The sequence below is a fragment of the Salvelinus sp. IW2-2015 genome, linkage group LG4q.1:29 (genome assembly GCF_002910315.2).
Source record: "Salvelinus sp. IW2-2015 linkage group LG4q.1:29, ASM291031v2, whole genome shotgun sequence".
In the NCBI taxonomy this organism is placed as follows: Eukaryota; Metazoa; Chordata; class Actinopteri; order Salmoniformes; family Salmonidae; genus Salvelinus; species Salvelinus sp. IW2-2015.
Genome location: NC_036842.1, coordinates 34051863 through 34074750, shown reverse-complemented (window position 1 = coordinate 34074750; position 22888 = coordinate 34051863). Strand labels below are relative to the sequence as shown.

The following is a 22888-nucleotide window of genomic DNA, read 5'->3' as shown; positions in this document are numbered from 1 at the left end:
GCACTCCTGCCCCAAAGGCACTCCTGCCCCAAAGGCACTCCTGCCCCAAAGGCACTCCTGCCCCAAAGGCACTCCTGCCCCAAAGGCACTCCTGCATTGTCTTGGCTGTGTGCTTAGGGTCATTGTCCTGTTGGAAGGTGAACCTTAGCCCCAGTCTGAGGTCCTCAGCGCCCTGGGGCAGGTTTTCAAGGATCTCTGTACTTTGTTTCATTCATCTTTCCCTCGATCCTGAGTCTCCCAGTCCCTATCGCTGAGAAGTGGCTTACGTCTGGCCACTCTGCCATAAAATGCCTGATTGGTGGTGTGCTGCAGAGATTGGAGAACTTTCCAGAAGGACAACCATCTCCACAGAGGAACTCTGGAGCTCTGTCAGAGTGACCATCGGTTTCTTGGTCACCTCCCTGACCAAGGCCCTTCTCCCCCGATTGCTCAGTTTGGCCTTGGTGGTTCCAAACTTCTTCAATTGAAGAGGCCACTGTGTTCTTGGGGACATTCAATGCTGCAGAAATGTTTTGGTACCCTTCCCCAGATCTGTGCCTCGACACAATCCTGTGTCGGAGCTCTACGGACAATTCCTTCGACCTCATAGGTTGGTTTTTGCTCTGACATCCACTGTCAACTGTGGAACCTGATGGAAAGGCACACACCTGTCTAAATCATGTCCAATCAATTGAATTTACCACAGGTGGACTCAAATCAAGTTTTAGAAACATCAAGGATGATCAATGGAAACAGGATGAACCTGAGCTCAATTTCAAGTCTCATAGCAAAAGGTCTGAATACTTATGAAAATAATGTCTTAGTTTTAATATATTTGCAATACATTTTGCTTTGTCATTATGGGGTATTGTGTGTAGATTGAGAAAAAAAACTATTGAATCAATTTTAGAATAAGGTTGTAACGTTAAAGAAAGTGGAAAAAGTCAAGGGGTCTGAATACTTTCTGAATGCACTGTGTATGCAAATAGACCATTGCCATATGGATGTGCCATTCACTTTGAACTAGACTGTTTTTACAGCATGAGTGGTCGTGCTTTTGATATGGAAATAATGAGGCATTTTATTTTGTGAAGTGGTTTCTTGCATCAAACAACAATTTCAGTCACTTCCTTGTCTGATGGACAAGTGGATAGACAGGTTAATGTCAAGCCCTGCATGTTTTTTTAGTTAAGACTCATGGAGTGTAGGCCTACATTGAACCACACATTGGCCGCTACTGTAGGCTGAACCATACAACAGCTATTTCAATGTTAAAATGGGATGCATTTTCTCCATAGTTTTTTTTTTCTCCTCAATTTCGTGGTATCCAATTGGTAGTTACAGTCTTGTCCCATCACTGCCACTCCCGTACGGACTCAGGAGAGGCAAAGGTCGAGAGCCGTGCGTCCTCCGAAACACAACCCAACCAAGCCGCACTGCTTCTTGACACAATGCCTGCTTAACCCGGAAGCCAGCCGCACCAATGTGTCGGGAGGAAACACTGTGCACCTGGCGACCGTGTCAGCGTGTATTGCGCCCGGCCCACCACAGGAGTCGCTAGTGCGTGATGGGACAAGAACAACCCTGCCGACCAAACCCTCCCCGAACGACGCTGGGCCAATCTCCCAGTCATGGCCAGCTGCGACAGAGCCTGAACTCGAACCAGGATCTCTAGTGGCACAGCCCCTTGGGCCTTAGACCACTGCGCCACTCAGGAGTTCTCCATCATTTTGATGGTAGGCCACGCTGGCAGGCCTACATTATGATCAAATAGCCACAGTAGCTTACTTGACCACTTAAAACTAACTTAAAGCGGATATAGTCTCAGTGTTCACAGTAAACGTGCGCCAAAAGTGGCACAGAAATTTCACAATGTTCAAGTTTGCACTCAGCAAACCTGAACAGTGACAAAGAAAATTGGGAATAATTCTTAGCCTTGTTCTTATGCCATCTAATGGTGCCGGAGGAGATGGATGCTGTTTTACGGGCTCCTAACCAATTGTGCTATTGTGTGTTTCTTCACATTCTTTGTAACTTGTTTTGTACATAATGCTTCTGGATATCAGAACAACGACTAGTCTCCTCATACTGGACAAAGATTCTTTCCTTTAACGAGTCGGACATGAAGGATTTACACACTTGACAAGGTCAAAATCCCCGTCATTCGCATGAAGAGAAGGATATATAGGGGGCGTAAGTCAGGGTGCCTTGTAAGAATCCGACTGCGAGTGGGTAACCCGTCTCTACCTTCCGTACTATTAGCCAACGTGCAATCATTGGCTAATAAACTGGATGAGCGCCGATCAAGATTATCCTACCAAAGGGACATTAAAAATTGTAATATCTTATGTTTCACAGAGTCGTTGCTGAACGACGACATGAATAACATACAGCTGGCTAGGTTTTCTGTGCATCGGCAAGATAAAACAGCTGCATCCGATAAGACAAGTGCCAGCGGTCTGTGTCTTTGTTAACAACAGCTGGTGCACGAAATCAAATATTAAGGAAGTCTCAAGGTTTTGCTCGCCTGAGGTAGAGTATCTCATTATTAGCTGTAGACCACTGTCATGCCCTGACCTTAGAGAGCCTTTTTATTTCTCTATTTGGTTAGGTCAGGGTGTGATTTGGGTGGCCATTCTAGTTTTCTATTTCTTTGTTGGCCGGGGATGGTTCCCAATCAGAGGCAGCTGTCTATCGTTGTCTCTGATTGGGAATCATACTTAGGCAGCCTGTTTTCCACCCTAGTTTGTGCGATCTTGTTTTTGCACAGTTGCTGTCTAGCCTTGCAGAACTTTACGTTCGTTTATATTTTGTTGTTTTGTTGGTGTTTCAGTATTAAATATCATGAACACTTTCCACGCTGCGCTTTGGTCTCATTCATTTAACGACGGACGTAACAACCACACTATTTATCTATATTTTTTAGAAGCTGTTTAGGAGGTCGACCGATTATGATTTTTCAACACTGATACCGATTTATTGGAGGACCAAAAAAAGCCGATACTGATTAATCGATCGGCCGATTAAATCGATATTGTTTTTTTTGGGTCCTCCAATAAATCGGTAACGGCGTTAAAAAAAAATCATAAATCGGTTATTACAAATATATATTTGTAATAATGACAATTACAACAATACTGAATGAACAACGAACACTTTTATTTTAACTTAATATAATAGATTTTATTTATGTATTTAGTCTCAAATAAATAATGAAACATGTTCAATTTGGTTTAAATAATGCAAAAACAGTGTTGGAGAAGAAAGTAAAAGTGCAATATGTGCCATGTTAAAAAGCCAACGTTAAAGTTTCTTGCTCAGAACATTTGAAAGCTGGTGGTTCAATATTACCAGTTAAGAAGTTTTAGGTTGTAGTTATTATAGGAATTATGACGCGTTGACTATTTCTCACTATACCATTTGAATTTCATATAACTGACTATTGGATGTTCTAATAGGCACTTCAATATTGCCAGCCTAATCTCAGGAGTTGATAGGCTCTAAGTCATAAACAGCGTTGTGATTCAAGCATTGCTAAGAGCTGCTGGCAAACGCAGTAAAGTTTGAATGAACGCTTACGAGCCTGCTGCTGCCTACCACCGCTCAGTCAGACTGCTCTATCAAATAATAGACTTAATTATAATAAACACAGAAACACGAGCCTTTGGTCATTAATATGGTCAAAACCAGAAACTATCATTTCGAAAAAAAAATATGTTTATTCTTTCAGTGAAATAAGTAACCGTTACGTATTTTATCGAACGGGTGGCAACCCTAAGTCTAAATATTGCTGGTACATTGCACAACCTTCAATGTTATGTCATAATTATGTACAATTCTGGTAAATTAGTTCGCAATGAGCCAAGCGGCCCAAACTGTTGCATATACCCTGACTCTGCGTGCAATGAACGCAAGAGAAGTGACACAATTTCCCTAGTTAATATTGCCTGCTAACATGAATTTATTTTAACTAAATATGCAGGTTTAAAAAAAGATACTTCTGTGTATTGATTTTAAGAAGGGCATTGATGTTTATGGTTAGGTACATTCGTGCAACGATTGTGCTTTTTCGCAAATGTGCTTTTGTTAAATCATCCCCCGTTCGGCGAAGTAGGCTGTGATTCGATGATAAATTAACAGGCACCGCATTGATTATATGCAACACAGGACACGCTAGTTAACCTAGTAATATCATCAACCATGTGTAGTTAACTAGTGATTGTGAAGATTGAGTTTTTTTACAAGATAAGTTTAATGCTAGTTAGCAACTTAACTTGGCTCCTTGCTCCACTCGCGTAGCAGGTGGTCAGCCTGCCACGCAGTTCTCGTGGAATGCAATGTAATCGGCCATAATCGGCGTCCAAAAATGCAGATTACCGATTGTTATGAAAACTTGAAATCGGCCATAATTAAATCGGCTATGCCGATTAATCGGTCGACATCTATTTACCACCACAACCCGATGCTAGCACTAAGACCACACTCAACAAGATGTACAGTACCAGTCAAGTTTGGACACACCTACTCATTAAAAAAAAGGAGAAAAGGGTTAAATCAAAATATATTTTATATTTGAGACTCTTCAAAGTAGCCACCATTTGCACACTCTTGGCATTCTCTCAACCAGCTTCATGAGGAATGGTCAAGTGCTGAGCACTCATTGGAATGCTGTGGTAGCCATGCTGGTTTAGCGTGCCTTGAACACTAAATAAAAATCAGACAGTGTCACCAGCAAAGCAACCCCACACCTCCTCCCTGCTTCACGGTGGGAACCACACATGCAGAGATCATCCGTTCACCTACTCTGCATCTCACAAAGACACAGAGGTTGGAACCAAAAATCTCACATTTGGACTCAGAGCAAAGGACAGATTTCCACCGGTCTAATGTCTGTTGCTCGTGTTTCTTGACCCAAGCAAGTCTTATTATTATTTGTGTCCTTTAGTAGTGGTTTCTTTGCAGCAATTCAACCATGAAGGACTGATTCATGCAGTCTCCTCTGAACAGTTGATGTTGAGATGTGTCTGTTACTTGAACACTGAAGCATTTATTTGGACTGCAATTTCTGAGGCTGGTAGCTCTAACGAACTTATCCTCTGCAGCAGAAGTAACTCTAGGTCTTCCTTTCCTGTGGCAGTTCTTATGAGAGCCAGTTTCATCATAGCGATGTATGGTTTTTGCGACTACACTTGAAGAAACTTTCAAAGTTCTTAATTTTCCGGATTGACTGACCATGTATTAAAGTAATGATGGACTGTTGCTTCTGTTAATTTGAGCTGTTCTTGCCATAATATGGACATGGTCTTATCTTCTGTATACCCCCCTACCTTGTCACAACACAACTGATTGGCTCAAACACATTAAGGAAATAAATTCTACAAATTAACTTTTAACAAGGCACACCTGTTAATTGAAATACATTCCAGGTGACTACCTCATGAAGCTGGCTGAGAGAATGCCAAGAGTGTGCAAAGCTGTCATCAAGGCAAAGGGTGGCTACTTTGAAGAATTCAAAAAATTCAAAATTTTATATTTGACATTGTTTAACACTTTTTTGGTTACTATGTGATTCCATGTGTTATTTCATAGTTTGGATGTCTTCACTATTATTCTACATTGTAGAAAATAGTACAAATATTATAAAAACCCTTGAATGAGTAGGTGTCCAAACTTTTGACTGGTACTGTTTAAAAACCTATACACAAAAAAATCTGTGGCTGCCACGATTTAGCAGTGGCATAAATGCATATAGGGGAAACACTGCTGTTTAACCCAGACACGCTACTTAATGAAAACATCCCATAACTGAGAATATACTGAAGCTTAGAGTGCCCACCCTCAGCAGAGCCCGTGATACTGCTGATTAGATAACCCTCGCAGTAAGACATTTCCTGTTTCCTCTTTGTATGTGGTCAGATGTGGTGGAGTGGGTGGTGTAGACATTAACTGAAGAAGTTATAAACTCTGTCTCTCCCACTCTCCATCTGCCCCCTCCCCCTCCCCATGGTTGATGGACGTTAACAGAGGCTCATCCAGTCCAAATCAGTATGCCAGGCAGGAGCCTGAGCCATGTAGCCATCTTAAGTCTGCCTCTCTCTCTCTTTGGATCACTGCCCTCTCATGCAGCAACTCCCAGTTTGTCAGAAGTAAGTCTAGTTAAAACACTGAGACCGAACAAAAACTAGCCTGTGTTTCCCTCTACTCTTATTGTTTTTAATTCACAGAATCAAGTTGCCTAGAAAGAGACGTTTTAGTTCTCATATTTCCAGTCATAGACTTCTACGTTTGCGTCAGAGCGAATAAATTACTGATACTGTGTGCGAGCCTGGGTGACTCAAACACCCCGTCACACAGCCTTTCAGTTCACCTACAGTAGCTTCACAGGGTACGTCACTCAGATCATTATATAGCAGCTTGATAAATAATTTCTGTTTCCCCGTGTGGGTCAGAGTAACCTAGATGTGTCCAGTCTGTTCAGGTTCAGACAGTATAAAACATATGGAGATCTGCCCAACAACAGTACACCCAATATCCCTCCTCTCCGTCTTCCCCATCTGTCTGGTCCCCTGGCACACCTACTTAATTAAACTCCAAGAATGTCTGATAGAACTGCAACTGCAGTTCAAAGTTTCCCTGACAGTTGCCTGACATGGAATTGGGTTAGTATTCAAGTTAAGGCAGGTACTGTAGAATCTTAACTAAAGTTATTCCCCTGGTGGATTGATCAAGGTAATCTGATCCTCTGGGCTGCAGCAAGCTGAAAGCAAACTAACAGAAGGGCCCTTGTGTAAAAATGGGAGTACAGGGGATAAATCACAGGACACAATTTTCACAGCACTTTGATACAAAGTGATCCAACATGCATAAAAAGTATTTACAGGCAACAGAAATGATTAACCCAAAAATAGATTAGAAAACAATGATTTTAGTCAATGTGACTCTGTAAAACCCTTTTTGTTAAATCATGTTAGCCAGCTAACTAGCTAGCAAGAGTGGCAAGCTTAGCTAGCTGACATGTACGTGCTGACATATCACCGCCCAGGATACGTTCTTTTGAGCATGGTGGAATGTGAATGCACCTCAACCAAAGAAAACATGCCCCCCACAGCAACTCCGCCTCGTTCCATTTGCGGCTGCCTGGGTTACTTGCTGTAACTTGGAAAAGCATGCACAGTTTAGGCAACAGGGTGGTGAAAGTGCACAGTCATGAGCTTGATGCTCCTTTCCAATAACTATCAAGGGTCTTAAACTTGTATGCTAGGGACAAGATGATCGGTGATTAGCTGCCACTTATCCATCTCAACATATAATCTGTCCAATGTCCACTTAATCAGCAAACTGTTGTCTAAAGAGTATGCGCGAAAACCAGATTGGGCAAGTTTGCCATTTATCGCAACAGTTTGTCTGAGAAAACTATCATCAGAGTGGAAAATTAAATGGAAACACATTCATCTCATGTTTTATATTCAGTACATGAAAACTTAAGCGCAACAGTGTTATGTGCACTACGTCATCACGCACAGCCGTAACAAAGTCAGTCTGGTGGAAACACCTCTGATGTGGAAATCTGCATATGTTTTAAAGCAGATTTAATCATATTTGCATGAAAATCTGGGGTAAATTCAATGGACCAACCAGGTTTCCATTTATTGTGGACGCATTCAAAAAGCTGGCCCCCGGTGTCTGGTCTGGAGAGCCAAGTCATGAGCTCTGCTGGTGGGTTACTGCATAGCAACCTAGCAGTGCCAAAAGCCCTGGTCTGCCCTAGAAAGTCTATGTAAATTACAAATCGGCAGAAAGGTCAAACAAAAAATGCAGACCTGTCCTTAACTCGATTTACTAACCCGTAGTGGGAAAAAAATCCACCACCATTTTCAGACAACTTCTGGATGTTGCACACTGCGGAAGTTTACCCCTGGCTGAACACAGTGGGTGACATCTAGGTTGAAAAAATACAAGTTGGCCTCCCGGGTGGCGCAGCAGTCTAAGGCACTGCATCACAGTGTTGCGGCGTCACTATAGCCTGGGGTTTGATCACAGGCTGTGTCATTACCGGCCATGACCGGGAGTCCCATAGGGCGGCGCACAATTGGTCCAGTGTCGTCCGGGTTATGGGAGGGTTTGGCCGGGGGGACTTTACTTGGCTCATCGCGCCCTAGCGACTCCTTGAGATGGGCCGGGTGCCTGCAGGCTGACTCCAGTCGCCAGTTGAATGGTGATTCCTCCGACACATTGGTGCGGCTGGCTTCCAGGTTAAGCAGGCGGGTGTTTTAAGGAGCGTGGTTTGGCGGGTCATGTGTCGGAAGACACATGACTCAACCTCCGCCTCTCCCGTGCCCATTGGGGAGTTGCAGGGATGAGACAAGATCGTAAACAGTTAATTGGGGGGAAAAAAGGGGGAGGAAAAATACACACAAGTTAAGACAATGTGACAATTCTATACAGAGCATAAAGAAAATAAACATTCATAAGACCAGTGGCGTTAAAGATTCTACAGGATTAGCATTTAAAAAGTGACCGGCGGTCAGAAAAGCAAGTAATAAAGTGGCTGTAGATCATTTTGATTTTTTTTTAAATGAATAGAATGACTAAAACAGGTATGGTACGAGTTTGTTGAGTAGTTCGCTGAAATTCACTATGATTGTGTTTATTTTCCACTTTGATAGTGAACTTTCTGTACTGCTAACATTCACTTCGTTTTTAAGTCCGGCGCTGGTCCAATGAATTTGTTAATTTTTGAACACTTCTGCATGTAACTATCTTGTTATCCTCAACCTAGGGCAACATCAGGAAGTACCATTAGCCACCCTAGCATGGTGGTGGAATATTTTGTTTTAATAAAGACAGTACACATATTTTTCAGATTTTTTTCCCACCGAAGGGCCATTAAATCGAGTTAAGGAAAGAAACCGACGCCTTTGCAGCCTGAATGGAGGATGTTTTATGTATGAACCTGTCGCCAGGTTACACAAGTGTATTACTGGCTGTGCAGCAAATGACAAACGACGTAAGGAATAATAGCAGCAGGGCTAACCTCTGGTAGGAAAATGCTCATTTGTTTTATGCAGATTTTAGAATATTCACAGAATACTAGCTAGTTTCTCACCCAGTGGCATATATGGGCTATTTCGGTGAACGCTGATGCCGGCCCATGATAAGCAGTACCAACTTTGTCAAATATTGTCCATGCCTGCATGCCTCTCCAGGATGCTGTTGGAGAGAAGCACCACTGCTGTGCTCCACCAATGTTCAAAAAAAATTATCAAACATAAATCATATAGCCAATAGCCCAGGGGTTCTCAAAGTGGGGTCTGAGGACAAGGTACTGCAGGGGGTCTGCGGACAGATCTCAAAATATAAAAAAAACTATAATTTGTAAATGAATGTTACTAACAGATTAAACAAATTTAGGCCAAGGGATCCATGGAATAAGTTTAGTAATACAATATTATTAATCTACAATTTATGTTCTTAACCATGGGAAACACAGGCCTGTGAGGCTCACAGGGATATTGGAATCCACAGTACTCCCCCAGATATACATTTTAACGCAATACTTTCTGTATTTCCACAATTATTATTAGTTCTTTTTTTAATAGATAATGCACTATAATTTAAGGTAACTGTCCAGTGAAAATCTCACTTAAAAGTTCATATTCTGTTAACTCATACCCAAATAATGTTATTGGCTCATCCTATACTTAATGGTCAAATCATAAATTGGATAATTATTATTATTTTTACATCTCTAACTTCTCTCAAACAGACTTTTTCAAAAATGCTTTCCATTTCCTAATTGAGGATGATGCTGGCCAATCAGCAGTCTACCTGCATGAATATTTTGAATGACTGATATATGCTCACACCATTCTGTTGTTGGGGTACACCCACACCATTCCAAAACAGAAAATATCATTTTTTAATCATACTTAATTGCATTTTTTTGTGCGGAAAACTATTTCACTCATATTATAACTAAATATAGGTCATATTTCATGGAACACTGGACAGTTACTTTAAGCTTTAAAACTGCAAAATTCTCTCTGCTTCATGGCAAAATGTGTAGAATTGCAGGACATTTGTAACATTTTCTCTCCAATGCCTAGAAGCTGGCCTTTAAAAATGTTCTTCCCAGGGTCCGAGAGACTTGGTTCTTCCGGCCATGCACTCCCTTCCCTGTATGCTATTTTTTTCTCACTCGAGTTGTGCTGATTATGTTTATGAATTTGCCATCACAAAAGGGGTCCCCGGCCCCCAAAAGTTGGAAAACCCCTACTAGCCTACGGTAGAAAGTGTGTCGTTTTCTGTAGCCTACTGGCTGGAGAATTACATTTAATCACAATATCATGAGATACACGTTTTACATCATGCACGTTAATCCGAGCAAATAGCCTAACCTAAATGGCGCCCAATCAATAACAATGTGCTTAGTTGTGAATATGACATGTTACCAAACAATATTATCCTAAAAAAACAGGACAAATCAAAGTAAAATTGACAATATCTGGAATGAAAAAAATAAAATCAGGATACTCACAACGGCTAAGCTGTCCAGAAAATTCGCCCCGTGTGCTAAATTGTCATGTTAATCAGTGATTTCAGGTATGTAGACCTATTTATCAATTTTTGAGGAACTGCATCATAGCGAGAGAAAAAAAAGACTTCTGCATGTCTCGCTGTGTAAAGACATTGATTTCATGGATTCTCAGGATAAATCCTGATAAAGTTGGGTAGTTGATATTCAGAGCCAAAATTATTAGTAACGGAAATCAGGACTAATAAAGCCAATGAAGCTGCCGACTTAAACGATAGGCCTACTACATTGATGTGTATTCATAAAATTCCATTGCGGGCCACACTATTCTGGTTTTGCGGGGGAGGGTGGCACATTTTTTTGTCTCGCCTAGGGCGGCAGAAACGATGTATATACACAAGAGTCGACATTTCTCTATGAACATGCTGCGATATGGACTGTCGTAATGTAGCATTTTAAAGTTTGTACTCACCTAATTTGTTACAATAACTGTCTTTCGCCTCTTCCGCACATAAGTGATACATTTCTTAATGTTTCACAGAATGGACATATTTACGTTCACACACCATTCGCAGCAACATAAAATACTCGGGAGAGGCAGCTGTCTCCACCCAGGAAGTTGGATCATAATAACATGGTACCAGAGGGTTTCCACTGGGCTCGTTTGGGTGGTAAGTCTTACATGCTGACCAGACCGGACACGTCGCGTGCGCGAGCGTCGCAAAATAAAATTAGAAATCCATGCTATTCAATTATTGCACCCACACTGCTTGCGCGCGCCAATGAGCGTCTGCGACACCAAGGGCTAAAATAGATGTTGTTCCTATTTCTGACGCAGATCGCGCTGCAAGTCCTGCCTCTCCCATCTCCTCATTGGTTTATAGAAGCAGGTACCCACCTGCCATCTCCTCATTGGTTTATAGAAGCAGGTACCCACGTGCCATCTCCTCATTGGTTATACCCACGTGGGTGATAGAAAGACCAACTGTTTTTCCGGTAGTCGTGGTAATACAATGAAAGTTTAGATGCGATCACCATATAATTTAAATGATGAAAAAGCCTGGAAGGAGGAGAGATGACTAGAAACGATTCGGTTGGCCGTTTTATGTGTGGATTAATTGTCGGAGTAGAGATCCTTGTGCATTTCAGGTAAAATAACAACTCAATGTTTATATCCCAGGACAAATTAGCTAGCAACAGCAAGCTAGCTAAATAGGACAAATTAATGTTAGCTAGCAATTGCAAGCTAACTAGCTAAATTACCATACATGTTTAATGCTTTTCGACCTGTCCCCAAATTAATGTCATTGGTTCAGAGTTTGTTTTGATATTTTAACCTGCGTGTCGTGATTGCGTTTGGTGTGGGGGGGGCAAAATAAATGTATACACGATAGCGCACGCGCACAGCCGGTTTGGGCAAGGTGTTACATGCTGACCAGACCGGACACGTCGCGTGCGCGAGTGTCGCAAAATAAATGTAGAAATCCATGTTATTCAATTATTGTGCGCGCCAACGAGCGTCTGCGTTGCCAAGGGCTAAAATAGAACTCCTTTCTATTTCTGACGCAGATCGTGCTTTAAGTCCTGCCTCTCCCATCTCCTCATTGGTTTATAGAAGCAGGTACCCACGTGCCATCTCCTCATTGGTTATACACACGTGGGTGATTGAAAGACGAAATGTTTTGCCTGTTGCCGTGGTAAAAGTGTAGATGCCAATCACCATATAAGTTCAAAGATGAAAAAAGCCTGGAAGGAGGATAGATGACTAGAAACGATTTGGTTGGCCGTTTTATGTGTGGATTAATTGTCGGAGTCGAAGACCTTGTGCATTTCAGGTAAAATAACAACTCAATGTTTATATCCCAGGACAAATTAGCTAGCAACAGCAAGCTAGCTAGATAGGACAAATTAGCTAGCAAGTGCAAGCTAACTAGCTAAATTGCCATACATGTTTAATGCTTTTCGACCACATTTCGTCTTTCAAATTATATGGTGATCGCATCTAAACTTTCATTGTATTACCACGACTACCGGAAAAACAGTTGGTCTTTCTATCACCCACGTGGGTATAATGAATGTCATTGGTTCAGAGTTTGTTTTGATATTTTAACCTGCGTGTCGTGATCGCGTTTGGTGTAGGGGGACAAAATAAAACTTTCATAGTATTACCACGACGACCGGCAAAACATTTCGTCTTTCAATCACCCACGTGGGTATAACCAATGAGGAGATAGCACGTGGGTACCTGCTTCTATAAACCAATGAGGAGATGGGAGAGGCAGGACTTGCAGTGCGATCTGCGTCAGAAATAGAAAGGAGTTCTATTTTTGCCCTTGGCAACGCAGACGCTCGTTGGCGCGCGCGAGCAGTGTGGGTGCAATAATTGAATAACATTGTTTTCTAAATTTATTTTGCAACGCTCGCGCAAGTGACGTGTCCGGTCTGGTCAGCATGTAACGATTGTCACCGACTTGACAAAAGTTATCCGCTCGAACGCGCCCATTCACATGCTCCCTGAAAAGCTGTAGTAATAATGCGTTGATTGAAGTTATGATGCCAATTATTCATGACAATCAGGCTGAGCAAGCTAATGTGCTTATTATCTGATTTCTAAATAACCACGTATCTGAATGAGTGGAGACTAGAGTGTTTGGAGTGAACCTCTGTGCAGTCAATACTTAAAAAATGTAAATGTTTAAACCTTACCATGGACCTACCTATTTTTCTCCTCTGTTGTTGCATGCCTTTCTTTGTTAGCTGAAATCCATACTTTTTAATAAAACAATCAAATACAAGCACATTTATCCTCCATGCTGTTGCCAGGGGCGTCATGCACATTATTCCGAGAGGGGGCACGAAGTACATGCTGATGGATGAGGGGGGTGACGACAACAGCTATTTATTGCAATCTGAAAACATGTGATGGCAGTAAATGAATGGCATGACAATGGGCCTCAGGATCATCACGGTAACTCTGCTCATTCAAATTGCCATAGATAAAATGCAATTGTGTTTATCTTTAGCTTATGCATGCCCATACCATAACCCCCCTACCACCATGGGGAACTCTGTTCACAACGTTGACATCAGCAAACCACTCTCCCACATGATGCCATACATACTGTCTGCCATTTGCCCGGGACAGTTGAAACCTGGATGCCAGTGGCCATTCTCCAGCATGCCAGTGGTCATCAAAGGTGAGCATTTGTCCACTGAAGTCGGTTACGACGCCGAACTGCAGTCAGTTCAAGTCCCTGGTCAGGACGACAAGCACTCAGATGAGCTTCCTGAATGACTGGGCATTCTAACATATCTGTATCCATTCTTCATCAATAACATCTCCCAGGTCTTCCTCAATTTTGTTTTGCATGTTTTGTACCATCGAGAAAAGCCTTCAACCTCAAGTTGATTTCCATTTTGGAAATCAACTTTAGAGGTTTGTCAGACTGCCTTAACATAGTTTCAATCAATGAAGCTTCTTGCTTGTCCAGTGTTTACTGCACAGAGAGAATAAAGTGCTGTATCAGGAAATGTTCACCTCTGTGCCGTCAGACTGTTCTTCCCTGGCTGCCTGAGCCTGATGAGACCCCTCATCTGATCCTGCTCAGAGGAGCCATGACAAAGAATTACCTTGGTGTACATTTATACATTATATTATCCAAGAATAGAAATAGTACAATAATTGAAATGACCATTATTCCCAGATCCCAGACTGTATCTTTAAACTGCTGTACTGTAGCTACTGTAGGTATACCCATCAACTCAAGATGGAACTTTGTATCCATTCACTGATTGTTATACAATACTACAAAATTCACCTGAGCTCCATAGACTGGTCTTCCCTGGCTGTCTGACCCTGCAGAGACTCCTGTCACCACCTGATCCATCTGGCATGATCAGAGTAGTGTTGTGTACTGACTGTGCACCATGACAGTGAAGCATGCAGAGCTGTATATACCATGTCACTGTGAAAAGTAGGGAATTAGCTAGGGAAAAGGACAGATCAATAACATTACGCAGCTATACTGACTAATAAAAAATTATCGGTTTTCAATGGTTTGGCCGTGGTTTCAATGTTTGATTCAAGTCTAGGGTAATTGAGACAAAACTAATAGCTAAAGTTAGTGCGCTAGCTAGCTAACATTATTCAACTTTTGGCTAGCTGTAGCTAATGGTACATTATCAAATTTACTTCTGTTGAAATGGGACAAACAAAGGATACAAAACAATACCATTGTCACGGCCGTCTTAAGGAGGAGACCAAGGCGCAGTGTGGTAAGTGTACATTCTTCTTTATTAAAAGAACGAACACTGAACAAAACGTGACACTAATATGGATAGTGTCACGTAGCAGTAGGCAACTAAACATAGATCAAGAACCCACAAAACCAATAGGGGAAATGGCAACCTAAATATGATCCCCAATCAGAGACAACGATAAACAGCTGCCTCTGATTGGGAACCAATTCAGGTCACCATAGACTTACATATACCTAGATTTACCAAAACCCCTAGACATACAAAAAACCCTAGACAATACAAACAAGCATACCCACTCTTGTCACACCCTGACCTAACCAAAATAAGAAAGAAAACATAGATAACTAAGGTCAGGGCGTGACAACCATACACACTACAGCTGTTAGATACTGCTACCTGACAGATAGAGGATAGCTAGAGCTGAACTTGTCATGGTAGCTACTAGCTAGCTACTAGTAGTTAATTCAATTCAGTCGAGAGGGGATGAAACATTAGCGAACGTAACATGAGCTCAGCACTAGGAATAAATACTTTAAAATTGTTTTTTCTTTCAAACAACAGTTACCTTGCCAGCTAGATCAGTCAACTAAAGAGTTGCCAGTTTCTGCTCTGCTCTGCTTACAACTCTGAGAAAATGAGTGACACAGACAGCAGCTGCCTCTGATCATCTCTCCCATGCTGGTCCTATACGCCAGCCTTTCAGAAGCTTTCCCTTAACACAGCCTGTCCGCACGCTCTGTGGTGTCCGTGCGGTCCTAAATCCAGCCTGCTGAAACCGGAAAACAGCCTAACCGACAGCTCTGATGCGTCCACATGGTCCGAAAGCACACAGAGGCTGCATTTTGTATTATGATATAACTGAGGGGGGCAAAAATGCAATTTCAGAATGTTGGGGTGGGAGGGGTCATGTCCCCCCGTCCCCAGTGAAAGTTGCGCCCCTGTATTTTTGTTCAGTGTTGTATCATGACCCAAGAATTTAATCAATTTTAATCAATTGTGGATCTATTTATTGTCAGTCTGTGAATCTTTGCATAGCTCTGTCTATGAATTTCCCAGTGGAAAATGTCTATGAATTCCACAGTGGAAAATATCAATGAATTCAGTGAATTTGAATTTGCTGTCTATGAATGTCCAACTTCATAACATTTCTTGGATGCTAGTATTACAGAGATGTTTTTGTTGTTCTATTTATCAAGAAGGAATTATTAGGCTCATAACTTGATCAAATTAATTTACATACATCCTGCCCATCACCAGCAGCTAAAATAAAATCAGACGATGTGTGTCACTCTACACCAGGGTTTCCCAATAGGCGTACCCAAGTCGTCCAAAAAGTTATACTTTTGAATCATCTGTGCATAGAACAACAGATGAACAACAGATGTTGTGGCAGGACTTGAAACGAGCAGTTCATGCTTAAAAACCCACAAAAAGTCCAGACCTAATCCCAAATGAGATGTTGTGGCAGGATTTGAAACAAGCAGATGATTGAAAACCCACAAATGTCGCTGAGTTAAAGCAGTTCGGCATGCAAAAGTGGGACAAAAGTACTCCACAGCAATGTGACAGACTGATCAACAACTACAGGAAGCATTTGGTTGCAGTCATTGCACCTAAAGGTTATTGAGTGAAAGCGGGCAATAATTTTTTCACACAAGGCAATTGGGTGTTAACTTTTAAAATGGTATTGTGTTGATATATTATATACACTACAGTTCAAAAGTTTGGGGTCACTTAGAAATGTACTTGAAAGAAAAGCACATTTTGTCCATTAAAATAACAGAAAATTGATCAGAAATACAGTGTTGTCACGTTCGTCGTAATTAGACCAAGGCGCAGCGTGATATGCATACATTCTTCTTTAATGAAGAAAGAACACTGAACAAATAAACAAAACGACCGTGAATCTATATAAAACGAGTGCTGACAGGCAACTACACATAGACAAGAACCCACAAATACCCAAGGGAAAATGGCAATCTAAATATGATCCCCAATCAGAGACAACGATAAACAGCTGCCTCTGATTGGGAACCAATTCAGGCCACCATAGACCTACATATGCCTAGACTTACAAACACACCTAGACATACAAAACCCCTAGACAATACAAAACAAGCATACCCACCTTCGTCACACTCTGACCTGACCAAAATAATACAGAAAACATAGATAACTAAGGTCAGGGTGTAGACAAGTGTAGACATTGTTAATGTTGTAAATGATTATTGTAGCTTGAAACGGCTGATTTTTAATGGAATATCTAAGTAGGCGTACAGAGGCCCATTATCAGCAACCATCACTCCTGTGTTCCAATGGTACGTTGTGTTAGCTAATCCAAGTTTATCATTTTAAAAGGCTAATTGATCACTAGAAAACCCTTTTGCAATTATGTTAGCACAGCTGAAAACTGTTCTGTTTCAAAGAAGCAATAAAACTGGCCTTCTTTAGACTAGTTGAGTATCTGGAGCGTCAGCATTTGTGGGTTCATTACAGGCTCAAAATGGCCAGGAACAAAGCCCTTTGTTCTGAAACTCGTCAGTCTGTTCTGAGAAATGAAGGCTATTCCATGCGAGAAATTGCCAAGAAACTGAAGATCTCGTACAACGCTGTGTACTACTCCCTTCACAGAACAACGCAAACTGTCTCTAACCAGAATAGAAAGAGGAGTGGGAGGCCCCGATGCACAACTGAGCAAGAGGACAAGTACATTAGAGTGTCTAGTTTGAGAAACAGGCGCCTCACAAGTCCTCAACTGGCAGCTTCATTAAATAGTACCCGCAAACACCAGTCTCAACGCCAACAGTGAAGCACGCACCCCTGAGGGGCCCCAGTGTTGAGGATCAGCGTGGCAGATGTGGTGTTGCCTACCCTTACCACCTGGGGGCGGCCCGTTAGGAAGTCCAGAATCCAGTTGCAGAGGAAGGTGTTAAGTCCCAGGGTCCTTAGCTTAGTGATGAGCTTTGTGGGCATTATGGTGTTTAATAACGCTGAGCTGTAGTTAATGAACAGCATTCACACATAGGTTTTCTTTTTGTCCAGGTGGGAAAGGACAGTATAGAGTGCGATTGCGTCATCTGTGGATCTGTTGGGGTATGCGAATTGGAGTGGGTCTAGGGTATCCAGGATGAGGTTGTTGATGTGAGCCATGACCAGCGTTTCAAAACACTTCATGGCTACCGACGTGAGTGCTACGGCGCGGTAATAATTTAGGCAGGCTACCTTCGCTTCCTTGGGCACAGGGACTATGGTGGTCTGCTTGAAACATGTACTGTAGGTATTACAGACTCGGTCAGGGAGAGGTTGAAAATGTCAGAAGACACTTGCCAGTTGGTCCACACATGCTTTGAGTACACATCCTGGTAATCTGTCACGGCCTGCGACTTTGTGAATGTTGACCTGTTTTAAAGGTCTTGCTCACATCGGCTACCAAGAGCGTTATCACACAGTCGTCTGGAACAGCTGGTGCTCTCATGCATGCTTCAGTGTTGCTTGCCTCGAAGCGAGCATAAAAGGCATTTAGCTCATCTGGTAGGCTTGCATCACTGAGAAACTGGCGGCTGGGTTTCCCTTTAGGATTCAATCTTATTCCTGTATTGACGCTTTGCCTGTTTGATGGTCACTTATTTCTTATACTGTAAGTGTCCAGAATAGTGTCCCGCTCCTTGAAAGCGGCAGCTCTAGCCTTTAGCTTGATGCAGATGTTGCCTGTAATCCATGGCTTCTGGTTGGGATATATCGGATGCACTGATATGACATTTTTGGCCGATACCGATATCCAATATTTTCCTTGACAAAGAAAGCGATACCGATAACCGATATTAACATTTTTTGCGGCCTTTCAAGCGTTCGAGTACAGTTAAAAAGTTAACACACACACATGGACGCAGTGGTCTAAGGCACTGCATCTCAGTGCAAGAGGCGTCACTACAGTTCCTTGTTCGAATCCAGGTTGTATCACATCCGGCCGTGATTGGGTGTCCCAATAAATCACTGACAGTGTCACCAGCAGAGCACTCGCACACCATCACACCTCCTCCTTCATGCTTCACAATGGGAACCACACATGCAGAGATCATCCGTTCACCTGCTCTGCGTCTCACAAAGACACAGGGGTTGGAACCAAAAATCTAAAATTTGGACTCATCAGACCAAAGGACAGATTTCCACCGGTCTAATGTCCATTGCTCATATTTATAGACCCAATCAAGTCTCTTTTTCTCATTGGTGTCCTTTAGTAGTGTTTTCTTTGCAGCAATTCAACCATGAAGGACTGATTCACGCAATCTCCCCTGAACAGTGGATGTTAAGATGTGTCTGTTACTTGAACTCCGTAAAGCATTTATTTGGGCTGCAATTTCTGAGGCTGGTAACTCTAATGAGCTTATCTCCTGCAGCAGAGGTAACTCTGGGTCTTTCTTTCCTGTGGCGGTCCTCATGAGAGCCAGTTTCATCATAGCGATGGATGGTTTTTGCGACTGCCCTTGAAGAAACGTTCAAAGTTCTTGACATTTTCCGGATTGACTGACCATGTCTTAAAGTAATGATGGACTGTCGTTTCTCTTTGCTTATTTGAGCTGTTCTTACCATAATATGGACTTGGTCTTTTACCAAATAGGGCTATCTTTTGTATACCAACCCTACCTTGTCAAAACACAACTAATTGTCTCAAATGCATTAAGGAAAGAAATTCCACAACTTAACTTTTAACAAGGCACACCTGTTAATTGAAATGCATTCCAGGTGACTACCTGTGCTGCATCAGATGACTTGGCCTCCACAATCCCCCGACCTCAACCCAATTGAGATGGTTTGGGATGAGTTGGACCGCAAAGTGAAGGAAAATCAGCCAACAAGTGCTCAGCATATGTGGGACCTCCTTCAAGACTGTTGGAAAAACATTCCAGGTGAAGCTAGTTGAGAGAATGCCAAGAGTGTGCAAAGCTGTCATCAAGGCAAAGGGTGGCTACTTTGAATAATGTAAAATATAAAATGTATTTTGATTTGTTTATGTAGCGGCTTCCGTCGGTAGAAGGAGAGGAGGACCAAAGCGCAGTGTGGTATGTATCCATATTTATTAGAATACTTCTTCAATACGAACAAAACAATAAACAAGCGAAAACCAACAAAGCTACAGTCCTGAACTAGAGAACATAAAACACATGAACGCACGAACAGGAACAATCACCCACAAACCAACAGTGAAAACAGGCTACCTTAATATGGTTCCCAATCAGAGACAATGACAAACACCTGCCTCTGATTGAGAACCATATTAGGCCAAACAACAAACCCAACATAGAAACACAAAACATAGAATACCCATCCAGCTCACGTCCTGACCAACTAAACAAAGACTAAACAAAGGAAATAAGGTCAGGAACGTGACAGTACCCCCCCCCCTCCCCAAGGTGCGGACTCCGGCCGCAAAACCTGAACCTATAGGGGAGGGTCTGGGTGGGCATCTGTCCACGGTGGCGGCTCTGGCGCTGGACGTGGCCCCCCACCCCACTATAGTTAATCCTCGCTTCCGTGGCCTCCTCTTAACGGCGACCCTCCAAATTAACCCCACTGGACTGATGGTAGCTCCGGACTGAGGGGCAGCTCGGATGAGGGGCAGCTCCGGACTGAGGGGCAGCTCCGTACTGAGGGGCAGCTCATGACTTAGGGGCGCTCATGACTTGGGGCAGCTCATGGCTGAGGCAGCTCATGGGGGCGGGCCTCTGACGGCGGCGGCTCAGGCGGCTCCTGACTGGCGGGCGGCTCAGCGGCTCCTGACTGGCGGGCGGCTCAGGCGGCTCCTGACTGGCGGCGCGCTCAGGCGGCTCGGCGGCTCCTGACTGGCGGGCGGCTCAGGCGCGCTCCTGACTGCGGGCGGCTCAGGCGGCTCCTGACTGGCGGGCGGCTCAGGCGGCTCTGACTGGCGGGCGGCTGGCGGCTCCTGACTGCGGGCGGCTCAGGCGGCTCCTGACTGGCGGGCGGCTCCTGACTGGCGGGCGGCTCAGTCGTCTCCTGACTGGCGGGCGGCTCAGACGGCTCCTGACTGGCGGGCGGCTCCTGACTGATGGACGGCTCTGAAGGCTCAGGACAGACGGGCGGCTTTGAAGGCTCAGGACAGATGGGCGAAGGCTCAGGACAGACGGGCAGCTCAGATTGCACTGGGCGAACGGGCAGCTTCAGACGGCGCTGGGCAGAACGGGCAGCTCAGACGGCGCTGGGCAGACAGCAGCGCAGGCGGCGCTGGGCAGACCGGCAGCGCAGGCGGCGCTGGGCAGACGGGCAGAGGTGGAAGTGCGGCGAGGTGGAATAGCCCGCACTGGGCTGTGCTGGCGAACCGGGGACACCATGCGTAAGGCTGGTGCCATGTACACCGGCCCGAGGAGACGCACTGGAGACCAGATGCGTTGAGCCGGCTTCATGGCACCTGGCTCGATGCCCACTCTATATCCCGGCCGATACGTGGAGCTGGGATGTACCGCACCGGGCTAAGACACACGTACAGGAGACACCGTGCGCTTTTCCGCATAACACGGTGTCTGCCCGTACTCTCGCTCTCCACGGTAAGCACGGGAAGTTGGCGCAGGTCTCCTACCTGCCTTCGCCACACTCTCCTTTAGCCCCCCCCAATACATTTTTGGGGCTGACTCTCAGGCTTCCAGCCTCGCTTTCGTGCTGCCTCTCATACCACTGCTCTCGGCTTTAGCTGCCTCCAGCTCTTCACGAGAGCGGCGATATTCTCCAGTTTTAGCCCAGGGTCCCTTACGTTCAGAATTTCCTCCATGTCCAGGAGTCCTGTGTAATGGGCCGCTGCTGCTGCTGCTGGCTGCTGTCGCTGCTGCCGTTACCACGCTGCTTGGTCCGGGTTTGATGGGTGATTCTGTAACGGCTTCCGTCGGTAGAAGGAGAGGAGGACCAAAGCGCAGGTGGTATGTATCCATATTTATTAGAATACTTCTTCAATACGACAAAACAATAAACAAGCGAAAACCAACAGCTACAGTCCTGAACTAGAGAACATAAAACACATGAACGCACGAACAGGAACAATCACCCACAAACCAACAGTGAAAACAGGCTACCTTAATATGGTTCCCAATCAGAGACAATGACAAACACCTGCCTCTGATTGAGAACCATATTAGGCCAACAACAAACCCAACATAGAAACACAAAACATAGAATCCCATCCAGCTCACGTCTGACCAACTAAACAAAGACTAAACAAAGGAAATAAGGTCAGGAACGTGACAGTTACCACTTTTTTTGGTTACATAATTCCATAAGTGTTATTTCATAGCTTTGATGTCTTCACTATTATTCTACATTGAAGAAAATAGTGAAAATAAAGAAAACTCTTGAATGAGTAAGTGTGTCCAAACTTTTGATTGGTAATGTATATATATATATATATAAATAATATATATTATATATATATATATATATATATATATATATATATATATATATATTATATATATATAATATATATTATATATACAGTAAATATATATTTATTTCATTGTTGGACATTAAAGGCTGTAAAATCACCAGGAAATTGGCCTCCCGAGTGGTGCAGCGGTCTAAGGCATTGCAGTGTTTGAGGCGTCACTACAGATCCGGGTTCAATCCCGGACTGTGTCGCAGCCGGCCGCGACCGGGAGACTCATGAGACGACGCACAATTGACCTAGCATTCTCCGGGTTCGGGGAGGGTTTGGCTGGCCGGGACGTCCTTGTTCCATCGCGCTCTAGAAATTCCTGTGGCGGGCCGGGCACATGCACACTGACACAGTCGACAGTTGTACAGTGTTTCCTTCGACATATTGGTGCGGCTGGCTTCCAGGTTCAGCGAGCAGTGTGTCAGAAAGCAGTGCGGCTTGGCAGGGTGTTGTTACGGAGTATGCATGGCTCTCAACCTTCACCTCTCCCGTATTCCGTAAGACTGTAACTACCAATTGGATATCACAAAATAAAAAGTGAAAAAGTGATATGAAAAAATAAATCACCAGGAAATCAGCTCAAAGTGATTTTCATTTATACATCTATTTCTCAATGTAAGGTTCAAAATTATTATGTTTTTGTCAAATACTATATCTGTGGGTTTCTTGCTGTCAAT

The 22888-nt window shown here is 43.5% G+C and overlaps 1 protein-coding gene across 2 annotated transcripts in view; it reads right to left on the bottom strand.

The window, feature by feature from the left end:
* Nucleotides 1–11102, bottom strand: part of lrrc8aa (leucine rich repeat containing 8 VRAC subunit Aa) — a 25321-nt gene extending 14219 nt beyond the window's left edge. The window contains exon 1 of one of the 2 annotated variants that reach the window (XM_023984496.2): nt 10986–11102. The gene's annotated coding sequence lies outside the window, so the exon portion shown is untranslated. Of the gene's footprint in view, nt 1–10516; nt 10606–10985 lie in introns of those variants that run through there. The other variant, XM_023984497.2, reaches the window with a different exon arrangement.
* Nucleotides 11103–22888: the final 11786 nt, after the last annotated feature.